The 19421-nt window shown below is 43.1% G+C and overlaps 1 long non-coding RNA gene across 1 annotated transcript in view; it reads right to left on the minus strand.

Moving 5' to 3' along the window:
- Positions 1–385: 385 nt before the first annotated feature.
- LOC144824908 (uncharacterized) overlaps positions 386–19421 on the minus strand; it is a 78954-nt gene continuing 59918 nt past the window's right edge. Inside the window, exon 2 of the long non-coding RNA XR_013609172.1 lies at positions 386–462. This is a non-coding gene — a long non-coding RNA (uncharacterized LOC144824908). The remainder of the gene's footprint in view (positions 463–19421) is intronic.

Below are 19421 nucleotides of genomic sequence, written 5' to 3' on the forward strand. Positions count from 1 at the left end.
CACACCCATAGGATAAATTTACTTCCATTAAAACCTTTGTATGGATAGATCAGTTTACAAGCATAAAACCAGCTTCACAGGATTGACTCTGCAAGAGAAGACAATTTAACCCCTTCGGCGCTCCGTAAATTCTCCCGCTGTGCGGGAGAATTAATAAGTGTGCAGGATTCGGACAGCCCCCGGCCTTCCTTAGCACACGCCTACCGTGACGTCGGACGGCCCCGGGCCTGAGCACCGAAGAGGTTAAGAATCCAAACTATTGTAAGCCTGCTTTATACGCACAAATACGCTTTCTTTCATAAGCCTTAAATTGATCCCTAAAAGCCTCAATAAACCACAGCTTCGCCACAGAGACCACACACAGATGGGGAAAAAATGAGCTTACCTTCAACATAAATTAAGTCATCATCGAACTCAATAATCCTCAAACAGCAGTCATCCATCTCTAGTTCTTTCTGGTACCTGTGAAAATAGATATGATTTAGTATTTATCACCAGTAATGTATGCCTGTAAGTCAGAACAACATATTTTCTTTTCTAAATTTCGAAAAAAAACATGCTTAGGTTTATATTAAGTGCCGTGCTTTAATTGAAAGTAGAGAGAGAGAATGTTGTATATATTATATATTTGTATAAATGTTATTATTGTCATTGCACAAGCAGCTTTAAATTCAAAGCCCATCATTCACATGAACCACGACATACTAGCAATTATTCATTTGATTGATAGAAACCTAATTCCACTGAATTATGGATTTCAACTCATGGCAAATGGCAGGCTAGGGGTCAAATATATGAACCCTGCGGCGTGCATCTCATTGTTTATGGTCACACCCTTTGAAAAGGTTTGCAGAACGTTGGGACATAAGGAACAATCACAGGTCGATTTTCGGAACATTCGTGCAGGATGCATTCGAATTCAATGAACACCTAAAAAGCAATCATTTGCAAGTTTGGTAAGTGTGTGGAAAATGTGACATGGACCGGCCTCCTTGACCAGTGTTGGACAACGCTGCTCTTCACAACATTACTATCATCATCTACTATTAATGTTTTATGGTCATATGTAGCTCAATCACAGTTCGATAATGGCATCAAGACAGAGATGAAGGAGAGTAACGTGATACATTGTGGGTCCATCCCCGCATGTTCTGCACCTGTCCGTCACTTGTTGCACCAGGGATTATACAGAGCAATTGTCTTAAGTGGAGTATCCAGCACTGGACTTGGATGGGATATTCAGTTATGTCTAGAGAGTATTCTATAGTGATCTGCAGAATAATTCACAACAAATGATTACTATAAACTCTGTGTGTTTGCTCACTCTTCCTCTCAACCACTACAATACTTTTCACTGTGACCCATGACAGGATAAGAGCTCCACTCTGGTCATTCACACACTACATAATGGGTCTCCTACCTTTTCTTTAGTAGGAGCTACTTATGTTCATTGGAAATCATCCCAAACTAATAATATTACCAGTGGTAGGATAGTAACCACATCAAACAGATGATATTAGTGGCTACAATATGCAAGATTGCCAGCAGTGATCACCTCAGGGCACCAGGCAGGGTTGCCAGCAGTAATGTAATAAAGGTTGTGTCAACATGGGTAATACATAACAGCTCCAGCTCCAATGCCATAGCTACCAAGGTATTAATATTAGTTATAAGTCTCCCCAACACTGCATGATTTAGCACCCAAATATGGACTTTAAATCTAATTTTAGAAATGCAACCCTTTTCTTCCAAACATCAGTTTGTGTTCTGAAAATTTACAGATTTTCATCTTGGATAAAGACTTTCAATGTTGATATACATAATTCAACCTAGCTAAAGTTCCCAATTTAGTAGGCTGAGCTGCACACAGGAGAGCTACTTTCAGGTAGCTGGATAGCTACCAGTAGCTCATGAGCTAGTTGTTGGAGAAACCTGTGCTACATCATATTAGTTCACACAGCAATTTAACGCCCTTCTAACCAAGCCCAGTTCTCTGGTCAGCATCGGAGTTTTTATTGGTTGGGTAGCATGCTACACCGTTGGAATTGGGTCTTAGTTGTAAAGGTGTTGCTCTATGTGTAAGTATTTTGGGGTTGTGTGTTAGCAAGAGAGCTAATAGAGCCTATAAAGTTTTAAATAGGTGTGAGAGATAGAAGACCTCTTTCAAAATAGATTAATTTGGGAGTTATAAGTAGTGGCTACTGTAGAGTGTAGAAGTACATCTCATGACATGTCCAGGTTATTTCCTGTCAGGATACAAGTGTTTTATTGGTAACCCTTGGGTACTAAAAATAAACTCATAGTTTGCACTGGTTATAGGTTGGTGGGATAGCATGCCTTGTAGGGACTACCCAGAAATTATATATATGTCTACTTTATAAGATGTGCCATTTAAAATATGCCAAGGTAATACACCATTTCAGACTTGTCTTTCCGGGAAATTAGCTGAGAAGTTATTTTGTTTTTGTAGAGCCCCGCCCACAGTTTGGTTCTAGATCATTAGGTTGGATTAGCCCAGTCTGTACTTTCTTCTAGAACTTCATATCGTATTGGATGCTTCTTACCTTGATTTTTTAAGAGTCCAAAGTGGAATCATATGTACTGAAAATGATGTTCTCAGTTGCTCTTCTTATAGAAGGAGATTGTTAGATGAGTTGTCAGTTTTCACATGAAATGGCATGCTCACTGGGTTGCAATGGGATTTAGCAGGGAGGAATAACACATTCTATCTTTCAATGGCCCTGTGTACGAGTGTTGAAGGAGGACCATCTGAATACAGGGTAACTACACAAAATATCGAGTTAAAAATATCGACTTACATAAATATCGACTTCAAAATATAGAATGGACAAAATATCGAATGGACAGAATATAGTCAACAAAAATATCGAATTTAAGGTAAGTAATGTAATATCGATTTTTATAAATATAGAAAGTCAAAATATCAAAGTATATAATATAAGTTATTAGAATATATTGAATTTTTAATAATATCGAATTTTTTAAGGTGTTTTTTATGTTAGTATATGTGTGAAAAGTGTATATTTTTTTGTAATTTATTTTAAGTAATGAATTTTATGTTATTTAATTTTTGCGTAATTTAATTCTGTAGCGGGTTGTAGGTTTATAGGGGAATAGGGTGGAAAGTAATTTAATTATCTATATATGTATAAAAACGAATGTTTGTCTGTCTGTCTGTCTGTCTGTTTGTCCTTTATGCATTACTACACCATTCATCCGATCGCCATGAAACTTTGAGAAGTTGTTGAGTACACTCCCGCAAAGGTTTCTGGCATAATTTTTTTTAAAATATCGGCCCCCCCAGTGCCCTCATAATCTTTCGAATACTGATGTACGCACCAGACGGAAAAACAACAAATCGCGTATCCACAGGCACTCGAATAAATAAATAGAATTAAAACACCATTCATCCGATCGCCATGAAACTTTGGGAAGTTGTTGAGTACACTCCCGCAAAGGTTTCTGGCATAAAAATGTTTTAAATATCGGCCCCCCAGGGCCCTCATAATCTTTTGAATACTGATGTACGCACAAGACGAAAAAACTAAAAATTGTATATTCAGAAGCACTCGAATAAATAAATAGAATTAAAACAGCATTCATCCGATCACCAGGAAACTTTGGGAAGTTGTGGAGTGGACTCCCGCGAACGTTGTGTTTTAGTTATGTAGCGGGTTGTACTTTTCCTACCGTTAAGCTCACTGGAGTGGGAATAGTAAGTTTTTAACCCTACGCTATTCAACTTTTTCTCTACTGTTGCACTCTCTGCAGTGGGAATAGTCATTTTTACCCTCCCGCTATCCAACGCTTTGCCTACTGTTGCATTAATTGGAGTGGGAATAGTAATTTTTACCCCTACGCTATCCAACACTTTCCCTACTGTTGCACTCACTGGTGTGGGAATAGTAATTTTTACCTCTACGCTATCCAACGCTTTCCCTACTGTTGCACTCTCTGGAGTGGGAATAGTAAATGTTACCCTCCCGCTATCCTACGGTAAAAATATTGTATGTTTTTTATTAATATTATGTTAATATATATATATGTTTTAAAAAATAAAATTGCATTTTTTTTATAACTTAAATTATTTAAGTATTTTTAAGTATGTTTTAGTTAATTATTTTTAATATTTAATTTATTTTAAATTACTTTTAAGACATTTACAAAAATTCGATATTTTGACTAACTATATTTTTTTAAACGATATTTTTTATTAGATATTTTTGTACCTACCTGTTTGTAGATAGGAATTCGATATTTTTGTATTCGATATTTCATCCTCAATATTTCTGTAAGTCTATATTTTTGAACTCGATATTATTTCAGTGATCCGAATAAAGGTAGTGAGTGGAATGCAGGAGCTGCCTTTGCAAATTGCAAGGGGTGCCCTTAGATTATGTTCATTTACAGTATCTACCTATGACATCATGAGGGTGATGTTGGCCTAAAGGTTCTGCAGGAATCTTGGTGTTGTATTCTTTATAAGCATTTACTGCCACTTGACCATCCCTTAGAATTGTACCTTATTTGAGGTTGCTGATTGTGTTTCTAGTTCACAGGTTGTGAACTCCGTTTTGAAAGAATTGTGTTTTACATGCTTGATCAGTATCCATTTATCAACAGCACAGAATGGTTCAATAAGTATAAACAATTCTAGGTTCTTATGATTTCCTTGTGCTAGAATAATATGTGTGCCATCAAGCTGTGACCTGATCAAGTCTGATAAAGGAGTGAGGTACACTGTGAATGAGAGAAAGAAGACAATTGAATTGTCACATTGTGTGGTGAGGGGAGATAAACTGAATTGAAGTAGTGTCATTATATACTTTATAAAGCTTGGAGATAGGAGTAGCTTTAGATTGGAATACTTCCGCGAATGCCAAGCTTTTCTGTTCTCAGAAGTAAAGTCTGCTAGTGGACAGGGACAGAATATAAGTAAAATCAGCCTTAACAAAAATGTTCAAACCAGCCCACATTACCGGAGGCCATGACTAGAATGGGTCCATGGGAGCATGGTTGGGTCATTGAGCTCCCTCCGCTCTGAAAGCAGCTCCTAATTAACCTCCAGTGTCCCGGGAAAAATCCAAAGTATCAAACAGGCCGGCACTGGTGGTGAACAGTGTTAAAATCACTAGTAGTCCTGCCACTCTGTTTTTGGCCACTGTCAATTTCATCCCAACTTACATCAAGGCAGATTTCTTGCCTTTGTCTGAGTGGATACTCGATTACTGCAGCAAAATTCAGCAAAGCTGGAGATCGAGAGAAGGTGTCTCCTTCAACGACTCACATAGGAATGGACCAGCTAAGACTGGCATGTAGCAGGCTGCGTGAAATTGGTAGAAGTTCTTTGTTTGATGAGTGGTATAATGATGGAGGTCTTCGGCACTGAGTGGAAGGTGCACAAATCTATATAGTTGTTTAGTATCTTCCTTGCTACAAAAGTGGCAAATATGGTGAATAAGATGTTTTTGAAGATCCATGCTGGTGTGATCACTCACAGATGCAACGATCAGCTTGCCTTAAAAAGCACATTGATTGAGGTGTCAAAAATGTTTTTGAAGCAGGTTAAAGATTGTTTTCATAAACTGTTGCGTTGTGTAAGGTCTTAATCGTCTAGTTGTTTTTTCATGAAGTAGTCATCCACTTTTTTTGTTCTAGAGACAAACCTTCTTTTGTCCACAGTTCGGCTGAGGAGCGGGGCTGGATAGGTAAAATATGGGCACATCTCCTAAACAAATGTTGCCACCCCTGCTCAGACCAGGAAATGCAGGAATAACCAAAAAAGGATGTTATACTATAAACAAACAGGAGAGGGAAGGTAGGAGCTTGCCTTTGATTCTTTACACACACTCTAGAGCCCTGAAGAATGCCAGAGACCAGTAGATGACTAAAAAGAGGCAGAAACATGTTGGCATATCTTAGGGATGCCAGGGACATTTTACCCAATAGCATCCATTAATTATACTTTATAGTATTCTTATTAATGCCTAAGGTATCACCTAATAAAGGTCATCTTTATGGTATACCTTAAAGTATTTTTAGATTATTACTGAATCACCAAAACATTAGCCAGAACATTACTAGATCTTAACAACTCCTTCAACAATCATGAGGTTCAGTCCACTCTAGTAGTACCATCTTACCATGGTGGGATGAGGTGGGCGATGATTAACCATGGCACATTACGTGGGTCAGACCGCGTCATCCATTATCTTAAAATTTGTAGATTAGGCGGTCACCTAGCATAAACAACACTCAGGTAGATAGCGAAAAGTAAAGGACCCCGCTCCTTCAAGAAAAGCCTTGCAGCGTCTTTTGGTGGTTATGAGTTAACTTTTCATGCCATGGGTGTATTTCTGCACCATATACTATGGCCTTAGAGCAGGTTTCTCCAATGAGTAGCTTGTGAGCTACTGGTAGCTCTCCAGCTATTGAAAGTAGTTCTTCTGTGTGCAGCTCAGTCTCCGGCACTACCAAACCTGTGTGCACACTACCCGCCAGATCAAAATAAATTGTTACTGGCGGGCGGTTCGTTGGCGTTGCCTATAGAAAAGGCAACGCAATGAGAATGTCAAAGCAAGTTCATGGAGGTCTTGGATGGTCAAGACCATGCCCTGCAGGAACTGACAGTGCATGCAAACAGGGGGGCAGACCATGTCCCCCCCACATGCATCCCCTGGTGCAGAGGCAGCAGGTTTCCTCTCCACCACAGTGTTCATGGTGGGTTCACTGCCATGAAAACTGTGGTGGAAAAACAACTCGTAATATGCATATTGCGGTCTGAAGACCGCTACAACACCAAAAGCAGCGGTCCCATGGCGGTCGGACCGTCCTACTTTTTATAGGGCGGTCGGACCACTGGTGAGGCAGCAGCCACACTGCCACGGTGAGTTTGGCGGTCCATCAAATCGCCAAACTCATAATAAAGCCCTTAATCCATAGCACATTTTGGTATTTCCTCCTTCAGAATAATGTGCTCAATGAACTTAAAAAACGTATGTGTAAACATAACATCAAAAGAGGAAATAGACTGCTCTGTTCCTCTTGATACAGCCATTTGTTTGTGATTCAGTCGATCTATAACAAATTCGTAATTTAGCAGTTCACAGTTATACAAAACTAGTAGAGGTACCAGTTCTATACATGAAGGACTCCTACAGCACTTGCTGAATTGCATTTCCATGAACATAACAATAGTAATCCTGATCACTTTATATTTTTTGCCATTGACAGGGTAGAACTGTTGAGATGTGGGGACAACAGAGAAAAGCACTTAGGGAGATTGGAATCACGTATCATCATGCAAGGTGGAACAAAACATCCTTTGGATCGCTACAAGGACAAAGAATTGATTAATGCAATATGCTGAGATATCTGACAAGATACATTGGTGATTTGTAGGGTATATCTATCCTGTTAGCTTACAACCTTCATACATCATTCAATCCTAGTGAAAAAAGGAAACAACATTATAATTCAACATAGGATGCATATCAGTTCATCCTATAACATGTTTCCCATCATACCACTTAATGAAAATGTTGCTTGCTGCTATTCAGATATTTTATTTTAACTCTTTCACGCCTAATCCCCTTCCATTCTCCTTCTTTGCCTAATACAAAGCGACCCCTCTCCCCGTTTGTAGCCCACTGGAGTGGTTCATTTTTGTATTATCAATGGGAACTAGCCTCAAAGGGCATAAAGATAGTGTGTTTGTACGGAAGAAAGAAATATTATTTCTTTTGAAAGCCCTCACCCACCAACCTAGTTGGCGGCATACTTCATCATCGGACTCCACCCGGTGACACTGAATATGTCCCAGGTGTGCTTCAACGCCTGTTTACAGCGGAGCTGTTTTCGTGATGAATTAGTGTGCAGAGATAGCGTGTGAGTGTGAATTAAAAACTGTCCTCGGGTCCCAATTCCTATACTAGGTAATTTTATTAGCGGGCTCTTGGCAGTGTTAAAAACAAAGCAATGGATATGCTGTGCTGTTATCTATGGTCTCCCACATCCTGTGTGGTCAATATGTTTCAGCCAGGCCTCGGTAATGAGCTGGCTTTCTTCAGGACCTATGAATGTGTGAAGTGTTTTTGAAGTGATTTAAAAAAAGGCAGGGTCAGGAATTGAGTGTAAGTGACCCGCTATGGGTGCTTCCCTCTGTGCTTTGTACCTGTAAAAAGTAAGTACATAAAACAATACAAACAAACACAAAATGAATGGAAATTAACATTACAGGATGCACATGTATCTTATGTGCTTAAATGCAGTTGTGTCCGTGTAGTAGCGATAATGCTAAAATAGTGGTGCGGTATGGACTGTGACGTGGTAGTTGGTCGGCGGTAAAAGTTATATGTGCATATAATCAATAGCGGAATCACGCCATACTTCCGAATTGGTGGCGGACAGTTAAAAGATTATAAATGCTTACTCTTGAGATTATCAGAGCAAAGCTTCATGAGTATCCGGCATTGGGGTCAGCTTAGAAACGCCTTCTATTAAGTTAAAGAGGAGACATACAGAAAGGTGAGTGAAGTAGCCTCGAGATCAAATAGAGGATCTCCCATGGCCTCAAAAGTCATCAAGTCCTGACAGTCCCCACTTACTTGGGAGAAGCTCGGTCCCTGCGTCAGCACCTACTTGATATGCATCGGATCTCCGTGGATGTTCACCCTCTGTGTGCTCAGGCTTAAATACTCCCCGCCATGTGTCAGCTGGAACCACTTCCTCAATTGCGGTGCTCTTTGGCGGAGATCTTTTACCCAACGAGGAGCAATGCCGATGATGAAGCATGACACCTGCAAGGGTGTGTGAGGCCATAATATCCAACATATTGGATACCCACGCGTTATTCCACGACGCACGGGTACCACCAACACAAAAACCCCACCCCCATCAGGAACAGCCTGGTACTCCTTGTGTTTCATGTTAAATATATATACCTAGGTGTATAGGTGAATCAGTGGGTGTAAGAGTGACTGGAAGACTGAGTGGGTGAGTGACTAACTGCATAAGTGAGTGATTAGGTGTCTCATGAATGTATTGATGAGTGACTAGTTGTCTGAATGTATCTGCCTGTCAATGGATGCTTAAGTGGGTGTATGAGTGCGTTAGTGAGTATGTGAATGGCTATATTGGTGATTGATTGGATGACTATCTCTATGGTTGTCTGGGTGTCTGTGTGTGTGGGAGAGGAGGTGTGTGACTGCCTGTATGGATGAGTGAGTGGGCGAGGCAGTGCTTGCATTGGGTAGTGAGTGCATCTGTGAGAAGCTGTATGGGTAAGTGAGTGTCTCCATGACTGTGTCGGTGATTGAGTGCTTGTGTCATTATGGGTCAGTAACTGTGTATGTGAAAGGCAGTATAGGTGATTGAACTTTATGTGTGAGTGATTGAATGTAAGAGTGACTAAATGGATGAGTACATACTTCTGTCAGTGACTATATCGGTGAATGAGTATGTGTTACTATTTGTACGAGCAAGTAAGTGTATGTATATGTAACTGTTTGGGTTAGTATGAACTTGTATGATTGACTGTACGGGTCAGTGTATAGGTGTGTGAGTAGTTCCATGGGTAACTCACTCTCTGTGTGAGTGCTTGTATGAGTATATGAGTTGATATGTCAATGGCTGCATTGGTGACTGGGTGGGTGATGAGTGGCAGTATCGGTGAGAAAGTGGATTTGTGTGTAGTTCTATAAATTGGTGAGTGGCTGTGTAAGTACTGGTACGGCTCTGTCAAAGGGTTTGTGAATGGTTGTGTGGGAGTGGTAGTGGGTGTTTAAACGTTTCTATAGGGTGTGAGTGGGTGTGTCAGAGATGATGTGGGTGATGTCATCACTGATATCATTTGAGATGTCATCAGTGATGTCACTGAGCAAGTCATGAGTGATGTAATATGTGAGGTCAAAAGCAGTGCATTACGGGGGCGCAGGTTATAATTAACTCAGGTAACTATAACGGCTGAATTTTCACTGGTTTTGAATGAGTGAAATGTCAGCATCACTATAACGTCCCGGAAACCTTTGTTTTTTTAGTGAATTTCTAAGGTTTTTTAAATTCTATTTGCAAAGTATAACATCCCTATAACCTTTGTTTTTTTTAGTGAATTTCTAAGTTTAAAAAACAAATCTATTTGCTAACTATAACCTTTGCTTTTTTAGTGAATTTTTAAGGTTTTTTAACTAGCAGTCATGTTTGCAGAGTCACGTTTGCAGAGTGGTGGAGAAAGGGGGCTGGGCCTCTGATCTGCTCTCAGGAATACCGCAACGTAGGACTTACAGGGGGTTCCAGGAGGGCTTCATGTTTGCAGTGTGGTGGAGAAAGGGAGGTGTGGCCTCTGAAGACATCTGAGCAATCCCACTGTGGGACTTACTGGAGGTAACAGGAGGGGTAGTTGGTCCCCAAGGACAGCCTTGTGGGCCAACTACCCCTCCTATAACCTGCAGTAAGTCCTATACAGCAGGATTGCGGAGTTCTGATAGCAGGCCACGCCCCCTTTCTCCACCAGTCTAAAAACCCACCTTCTGGCACACTCATGGTTGGGGGATGAAGTCTCCATTAATGCAGAGGGTCCCTGTGGGCTAACTAGCCCTCCTGTTACCTCCAATAAGCCCCACACAGCTCGACTGCTGGGAGGTGGTCAGAGGCAATGCACCTCTCTCAATCACTCTGCAAACGGGCCCCCTGGCACACTGCTTCTTGGGGGATGAAGTTCACTTTAGATCTGAGGCCCTCAGGACACAAGGGGACGTCATCGCCCCACCAGCAGAGCGCCAAGTGGCCCTCTTCCCATTTTGTAAAAAACCCTGGGAGGTGGTGGTCCACGGGGAAGCTGGGGGGCGCGTGGCCACCCCGCTTTTTACTATACTAGCCCCGGGGAGGTGGTAGTCCCTGGGGATGCGTGGGAGGGCTGGAGCCCCACGTATTATGTGTATATAGACCCGGGGTGGTGGTTGCCAGGGCTGTGGGGGGGGGCTGGAGTCCCCCATGCATTCTAATTAAAAACAGCCCTTGGGAAGTGGCTGCGTGGTCCCCCACACTTCAAAGCATTAACCCAGGGGAGGTCGCGGTCCCAGGTGCTGCGTGGGGGGGTTTGAGCCCCGCCACGCATTCTAATTATAAATATCCCCAGGGAGGTGGTGGTCCCCCATGCGACCCCACATCTCTAGTTGTTATTGAGCCCTGGACCTGGCCCACATGGTGGCCTATAGTAAACAAAGCGCAGGAGCCTTCACTCTAGTTAAAAAAATAATTCTGCCGGATTCGCAGATCCACCGTGAATCCCACCAAATTCTTTTTCCTGTGACTCGGTTCAACCAAGTCACAGGATGGTTGTCAACTTCTCCTGGTCTGAAATGTTGGCAGCCAATCAGATCTCAGGCAGGAGATCGGGAGGGTTCGCGGATACACTGCTGCCACAGTTGTATATCTGATAAATGTTCACATTTCTCAGGAACTCCTGAAAAGATTTACACCATTCAACAAAAAACTTGCTCTCTGGACCAAGAGAAATGATAAGGTAAAGATGCCTTCAAGGAATTTATTCAAGTGTTTAGTTTAAATTATTTGTATAATTAAATTGCAAGGCTGATGTACGATTTCCTTGATTGGTAATTAATTCCAGCAATTTGATACCTACGCTTTTTCTTCTGAAATTTGTTTTAATTCTTATTAAGAAGAAAGGTGTTGACAATTGTTACAGTGAAGGCTTCAAATTTATACTGCTACTTCTCACATTGTTTATATATTTTTTTTAAAGTGCCCTAACTTGACCAATTAAGATAACAAGCATTTGCAATGCAATAGGTCTCGCATTATTAAAGTTTGAGCTATTGGCATTGCTAACAATAATGCAACACCAATAGCTCAAACATTCAGTAATGCGAGACCTATTGCATTGCAAATGCTTTCTTTTTTAGTCCCCATACTAACATACTGACATGGAGTAAGGACCTTCAGGGGGTTTGTGCACATGCTGCAGTGCTGTACGCTTATAGTACAGGCCTCAGGCTCTGCCACGGCTGGCTCAGCCTTTCACTTCCGCCGTACAAATGATTGGTGTAAAAAGCCGCATCTCAGATGCGGCATCTGCTAATACAGCACTTAGAAGCCAGGCCTTGTCAGCAAGCAGTGTATATGCACATTTCATATTTTTTTTGCAGTTTTATATAGCGTGAACGCGACCCAAAAGTATTGGAGAGCTTGACACAGTGCTTTAAGTGGGATGAAAAAACTGTGGAGGGTCTCTGGGGCGTGGTCGATGTAGTTAAGGGTGTGGCTTAAATATACCCACGCAAAAAATCTGTGCTTATCATAGTGTGCCGCCCGTCGGGCATTTTGCTGTTTCTATCCTTGCCTCCAGATACTACAGCAAGTAACATTACACCTACAACAAGCCAGGACTATTGGCTTTGCCAATGGTTGTTAGCTGCATAAGATAAATAAGCAGCAACTATGGCATAGTTGCATATAGAGTATTGAAAATGCTTCCATTTTCAAATTATGAGACTTTGAAAGAACTATAACGAGTGTTTTAGAAGTTATCTTAAAGGCAGTGAGCAGTGCCACTGCTGCAGAGTTAAGATGTATCTGTTCATAGAGGCTGAGGGCGTTAATGATCTCAGAAAAAAAGAAACCTGAAGTGACACTTCCATGATTCGGTCTTGAGACCTGAAGGCTGCATTCACGTGTATTTATTTATCGGTATAGCGCTAATTCTCCATGGACTGACTGCTTCTGAGCGTTAGAGATGTGAAAAGTATGTTAGAAGGGAGGAAGGGAGAAGATTAAAAGCCAGCTCACATTGTTTAAGCTACTAGATATGTTGCCAGCGAGCAATCGATTGAATGCCGGTTCCTTGGTTGTAGCGCTATACAATGTAACACACAAATCAACCTTGCACGATCACCCCTCAACACTGCGCGTTTCACCCGCTAAGATACTTTTCGGCGCTTCTTAAGAAATATTAGATATATTTGAAATATAGACGTCACAGTAAATGTCTTTAGCGTGCCAAATACTTGCATACGTGGCAACAAACTTACTTTTTTCACTTGAAGGGGAGAGTACCTGCACTTCTCAGCCCTGGTGCAATACATGCAACTGGAGAGTAATGGCTCTTCTAAAGAGCAAACAGGCACTGTATAGTGAATGCCTCATCTATATTTACACTTAAAGCACTGATACCACAGCATGAGAAGCCTCACTCTGTGCCAAAGAGGAGAGATTACTCTACCTCTCCTGGCACAACAGCCTGAGGAGCTGCAGTCTGTGCCCATGCTGAGAGAATACTGTCCATCCCCTGGCACCACAGCACGAGGCGCTGCAGCTTGTGCCCATGCTGAGAGAGTACTGTCCATCCGCTGGTACCACAGCAGGAGGAGCTGCAGCCTGTGCCCATGCTGAGAGAGTATTGTCCCTCCGCTGGTACCACAGCATGATCAGCTGCGGCCTGTACCCAAACAGAGAGTTTAATCTACCTCTGGTGGCACTACAGCATGAGGGGGCCTAGGGATAGTTTACTGTCCTTTTGCTCATCCCCACACTATGAGAAAAACAGCTCAGCACGGGGCTCTCTCTCCTGGCACCACAGCACAAGGGCCTGAAGCTTCTGCGCAAACATGGCGAGGATCTGCCTCCCCTTTGGTGCCACAGCCTGGGAAAGTTGAGCTTTTCTCGCACATTTTTAGCTGTTTCTACAGATGCCACAGCCTGAGGTCCCGCAGTCAGGCCCAAGCAGGGGCACAGTGTCAGTGAGTGAGCCCTGCTGGCACCACAGACTGTCTGAGGTCCCTCCGTGTGTGCCAGGAACGGGCAGGGTTAGTGGTCTCGGCTGGCACCACAGACTGAGGTTCGTCAGTGTGTGCCCAAGTATGGGCAGAGTTAGGGGTCTAAGCTGGTACCATAGCATGGGGTCTAGCAGTGTGTGCCCAGGCACGGGTGCAGGTGGTCTTGGCTGGAACCGCAGCATGGGGCCCTGCAGTGTGTGTCCAGGCACGGGCGGTCTCGGCTGGCACCACTGCGCCCAGACACACAGCCAAACACTGACCTTGGCTGGCACCACAGCCCTCGCGCAGGAATGCCCCTTTCACTGAAGCCAAGTCCATGAGATTCCTGTGTTGTTGCTGCCTGTGGGCATTGCCCGCCCCCCGAAGGGGCCCCCAGTACATGCCGAAAACCTCCCTTTCAGACACCGCCGAAGAATGCACCCGGCCTCCAAGGAACTCGTCCTGCGAGATTTCAAAAGGCTCTCTGGAGCTGCCGACACACCCCGCCAGGGCAGCCTGGGGCAGCACAGTGCCAGCCTTCAGCGATCCCTGGAAGCAACCTGGGACTGCCAGGCTCCATGTATGATATATGCATATGTTGCATGTGCACTAGCGATAGTTTTTATATGTGCACACAAGCGGCGTAATGCGGCGTTCTCAAAGCGCCTACATACCCAAAAAACAACAAAAAACTTTGTTTGCCACATAACAGACACATTTTTAACGAAGAACATATAAAGCCTGTTTTTAATGCAGTAGAGTTGAGTGCGCGTTGCGATGAATATCAAATTGTCCCGTCACAAAATATGAACTAGAAATTAAAAATATATATGCCCACCTCTCTTTCCTTCTTTCATTTAGTTGCTTCCCTGTGAAATGGAGCCAAAAAAAGAAAAACACCCGCGAGTGATGCGCGAGCGCGTGCCACAGTGAGACCTGTGGTTTCAATTATCGCGCTGTGTCTGGGCACGATCATTGAAACCACATAACGGCCGGTGCGCGTAATAGACACCAATAGGCCATGGGTGGAGCAATGCGCTCGCCTTTGGCCAATTGCGTGCTGTCTTTCATAAAAAAGGCCAATAGCATGGGCCAAAAGGAAAAGCACACGCACAGGCGTGTGCGATTGCTAGGTCCATTTTCAAACACCGTACAAGAGGTCTCTCGCTGCATGAGCAATGCTGCGCACTGCAATGCAGGCGCGAGACCTAAAAAGGGATATCCCAGCTAAGTAGGATCTGACTAAAATATCTGATGGATTAAAGCAGAGATGGTCCACACCATGTTATGATAAAATAGCCCAACTCGCAGGCATATACTAGTCATACCATGTGGTACATTTATATAAATTCTGGAAAGGGAGGTGTCCATCCATTAAGAACCTAGGACATAGATTTTAGTGGCTTGTGTTCTTATTGTTGTATAGAGGATGAAAGCACACTCCAGAATTTAATAGAAAGTTTGGGCTACAGGGGGCTGGGCTTCCCTATCAAGAAATTCAAAACCACGTCAAATATGTTCGGTCTAGATGCTTGCCTGGGTAACCCTGGGTAGGGAGTATCAGACTGGTGGGCAATGCTTTATTGCACTGTAGAACCAGGCTCTGGCCTTCCACAATGAATTAATCCTTATTTCTCCTCCCGAGCAAAAATTATTGTCCATGACTGGACATCGCATCAATTTGGTGCCACTGGTGGGAACTTTTTGTTAACAGAAAAATATGTGCATCCCAAGCAATTAACTATAAACGGGAAAACGGCTCTCTGAAGGAGATTTTTGCACATCCATGCTTGCTTGGAATTTAGCCATGCTTGCTTAGAATGTTGCCATGCTTGCTTCTATTCTGAGGAGTAGGTGCGTGAAGGCAAGGCTTTGGAAAAAGGCTAAACCGCAACATAGCTCTAGCAATCACAAGTCAAGAGTTTTTTTATGCTTAAAAAATATTAATGGCAGACCCATGCACGTCAATTAAAAGTTAACTAGGGGGAGCAGCTGCTTGCAGTTTGGTATGTCTTGCGCTCCAACTGCTACTTCTGCACCCAGGAGTCACAAAGGCAGTGGCTTAGCTCCTTCAACTACATGCTTCAGAAGCAAATCTAAATCACCGAAGGGTGGTCCAATGGTCAAACCTTTGATGCCATCCGTTCCTCAAAAACAGCATGATTTTACTTCCACTACTCTTACAATTTTGGTGAGTGGTTGCCCATAGGAAAAGCTTTTTAAACCACGATTATGGTCTTTTGCATTTGCATTAACCCATCCAAGCATCCAGTCAATGGAAACAACTGTTTCAGAATCTGCAACTCCAACAAACACTACACATGGTGGGAATGCTACTTTAAGCTAGTAAAGTGGCCCTGCGCCCCTAGAAAAATGATTTTTTGTAAATTCTATACAGTGAATATTATCCAAGTGATCACCAGCTGTAGGGGGTCATGGATGCTCTTGGTTCAAATAAAAGGCTCTGAAAACATACTACAGATGCAAAGCAAACTATGAACCTTGCGAACATTTTTAAAAACACAATGGAAGTATAACAGAGAGGTTACGGACACCCCCTCATGAATTACAGGACAGTAGGTCGAAGCTCTTCGGCTGCGGCAAATATTAAGATATTTTTACTTAGCACATGCTCCACTACTGCAGCATCATCTTAAGCCTGTCTTGTGCTCATCAGTGTGGCTCGCGCTGGCTCAGGGTGAAAAAAGTGTTTTGTGGATTACTTTACTTAGCTGTTCACAGGTCAATAAGCATGAAAATCATGTGTGTAACTAACACCTTACGAAAGCCTCAGGTGTACGCGGCCTATCTACTCCTGCAACAATGCCTCTTAAAAAAGATGATGGCCAGAAGCGCCCTGAAACTACCAGCTCATTATACAACGGGTTGTCCGCAAATACAAGCTAAACAACCCCATGTCACCTTTGCCCCACTCTTTAAGGGCAAGTATCCCATCAGACTTCAAAAGGCCAAAATCCCAGGGAGGTCCAGCTCAAGCCACCAAGATCAAATCTATGAGCAGCCTCTCCCCCCTCCCGGGAGATCAAGGCCCATTTATCTCCACCCTGCCAAACACCCGCCCAAAATTAACAGCCATTTGGGTTGGTTTCCTCTCTATAAAGCAGGCAAATATGTCAAAGCCAAGAGGTCTGGCACTTACGAGCCAGTGTATTTTATTGAATTATTTTTACAAACATGTAATAGCCATTAAACTTTTGAAGATGATACAAAATGATTGCCATCTAAGGCAGCATGCAAATGTTTGCAACAAAAACAACTTCATAAATAACACATCACAAGCAAATTCTAATAATAAGACACTAGAATTTGCACCTTACTCCTTGTCATAGCTCTCCGATTCCAGTCAGACTGTGTTACATATCAGAGTTTGCAGATGTACAATTAGTCAAACCAACTACAACACCCAGAATACATCAGGTTATCAAATAAACCTCTAGGAGGAGAAACGTTTCGCACAGATGGCATTGCGGAGAATGGGCCTGCTATAGCAGCAGTCTCCCAAACGCAGAAACAGGGACCCAGCCTCTGGGGTTCACACCCCGTAGAAGTGCAAGAAGGCAGAAACATTAGTTGGCCCCAGGCTGAACTCAATTACTGCCAGTTCGTGGAGTACGGAAAGTAAAATACAACAGATGTTACAGTGAATCATGAGAAACGTAACGCTTCTCTCCTCCCTGCTAAATCTTACGGCCTTATCCACAAGAGCAAATCCTGTCAAAGAAACCTGGCGTCTTTCACCATCACTAGTTAGGGAGTGATCAGTGTTTCCAGGTTAAGGAGCACCCCACGCAGATCCATGAAGTGCACACGGGTGATCCGTGCAAAGAATACCTACCGGTTGTCTCGTTTGGCGCCTCGAGCACTCTAGACAAGCCAGGCTCGTGCCAGGTCCATGGACATGTTTGCGCCAAACATCACCACTGCGGGGAGATCTTGCTGCCCAGTAAGAGCGGCGCACCACGAAGAATGCCCCCGGGTAGGTTCATTCACTGACCCATAAACCAACCACTGAGAAGTACCAAGAGCAGCCTTGACTCCGCCCACTCCTACGTCATGAATAGATCCATCTCCCCGCACCGACCAAAAATGGATGTGTTCTTTCTAATGTATGCATGTAAAGCGCTCCAATATCTGCTGATCGAGCTGGCGCTATATAAAAAAAAGCAAATAAATCTATAAACAACTCACAGGGTTTTACTGGTTGGCGGAAGCCTTTCTGAACACAAGGCATAGGCCCCTGATAACCAGCAAGGTCGGAGGGTTAAACGAACAACGGGAGGGTTACACGACAAAAATAAAGTGACCTCTAAAGCAGCTCTAGTCAAGGTGTGGGAGCGGCCATTAAATGAAATAACAAGCCGTGAGCGTGCACGCTCCCGAACTTCCGGTTTCGGGATGTGCACGCTCACGGCTGTCGTGGGGCGGGACTTCCGTCTTTGCGAGAAGCCCGCGCCCACGGAGTGGATGGCCCAGAGGAGCGGTGGCAGCAGAAGTCAGGAGTGGTGGCTGAGGCCGCTGATGCGGTAAGTGGAGGTTGGGGGGCTTGGCACGTGTGTGTGTGTGTCTGTGCGTGTGTTTGTCTGCGCGTGTGTGTCTGCGTGTGTGTGTGTCTGCGCGTGTGTGTGTGCGGGCCTTCGGCCGGCCTGCGTAAGCGCGTCCACAGACCCTGGTCGGCTCGTGCACGGTCTGTCTCCCTTGAGAGGCAACTCGGCGACAATAGGTCTCGAGAGCGAGACCTAAAAAGTGAATATTTTTCTATATACACCGGTCTTTGATCCATTTTTTCTGTATTTATGTTATGCATGACAATTAATGTTTCTATTTGTGATTCTTACACACTATTGCACTGAGCTGTCAAATTGCTGGAATTAATTACCAATCAAGGAAATCATACATATGGCCTTGCAATTTAATTATACAAATAATTTAAACTAAACACTTGAATAAATCCCTTGAAGGCATCTTTACCTTATCATTTCACTTTGCCCAAGCCCTCAAGGCTAGTTTGGGTTGCCCATTTAGTTTTGTATTACTCTGGACCAAGAGCTACCTTTCTGCCAAATTTTGTGTAATTCCGTTCAGCAGGTCAGGCTAAAGCTGCATCAACAGTTTCCTATACACAATTAACATGGAGAAAAAGCTTTTTGGGACCCTCCTTTTCCTCGCCCCCCGCTTGACAGATCTCTTAACATTTTTACAACAGTAGCTGACGTGAACACCCCATTCATTTTGAAAATTACGGGAAGATTCGTCAAACGGCGCCAAAGTTATTGGCAAATCCAAAAACGCCTTTTCTATGGAAACTAGGTCCTAACTATAACTACCTACTGGCGACTGTCAGTAGGTTTTAGATGTATATCAATTCAAAAAGCTTTATTTCGACAGTTTTGTCATAAAAGCAAGCGCAGCTTAAAATATAAACTTTATCAGAAGAATTAGTCCTTCAGATCAATATATTCAAATGATAATAATTTGTCATATCATCAGAGTAAAAAATTGAAAATCTTATCAATGATAAAACCACTGAATCATATTGGATGCACAATATAAAATAATAGCATGGTGTGCAATGTATTAAGAGGTTATAATATCCCAGTAAGATTCAAGATG

This window comes from Lissotriton helveticus, chromosome 3_1 (assembly GCF_964261635.1).
Source record: "Lissotriton helveticus chromosome 3_1, aLisHel1.1, whole genome shotgun sequence".
NCBI lineage: Eukaryota > Metazoa > Chordata > Amphibia > Caudata > Salamandridae > Lissotriton > Lissotriton helveticus.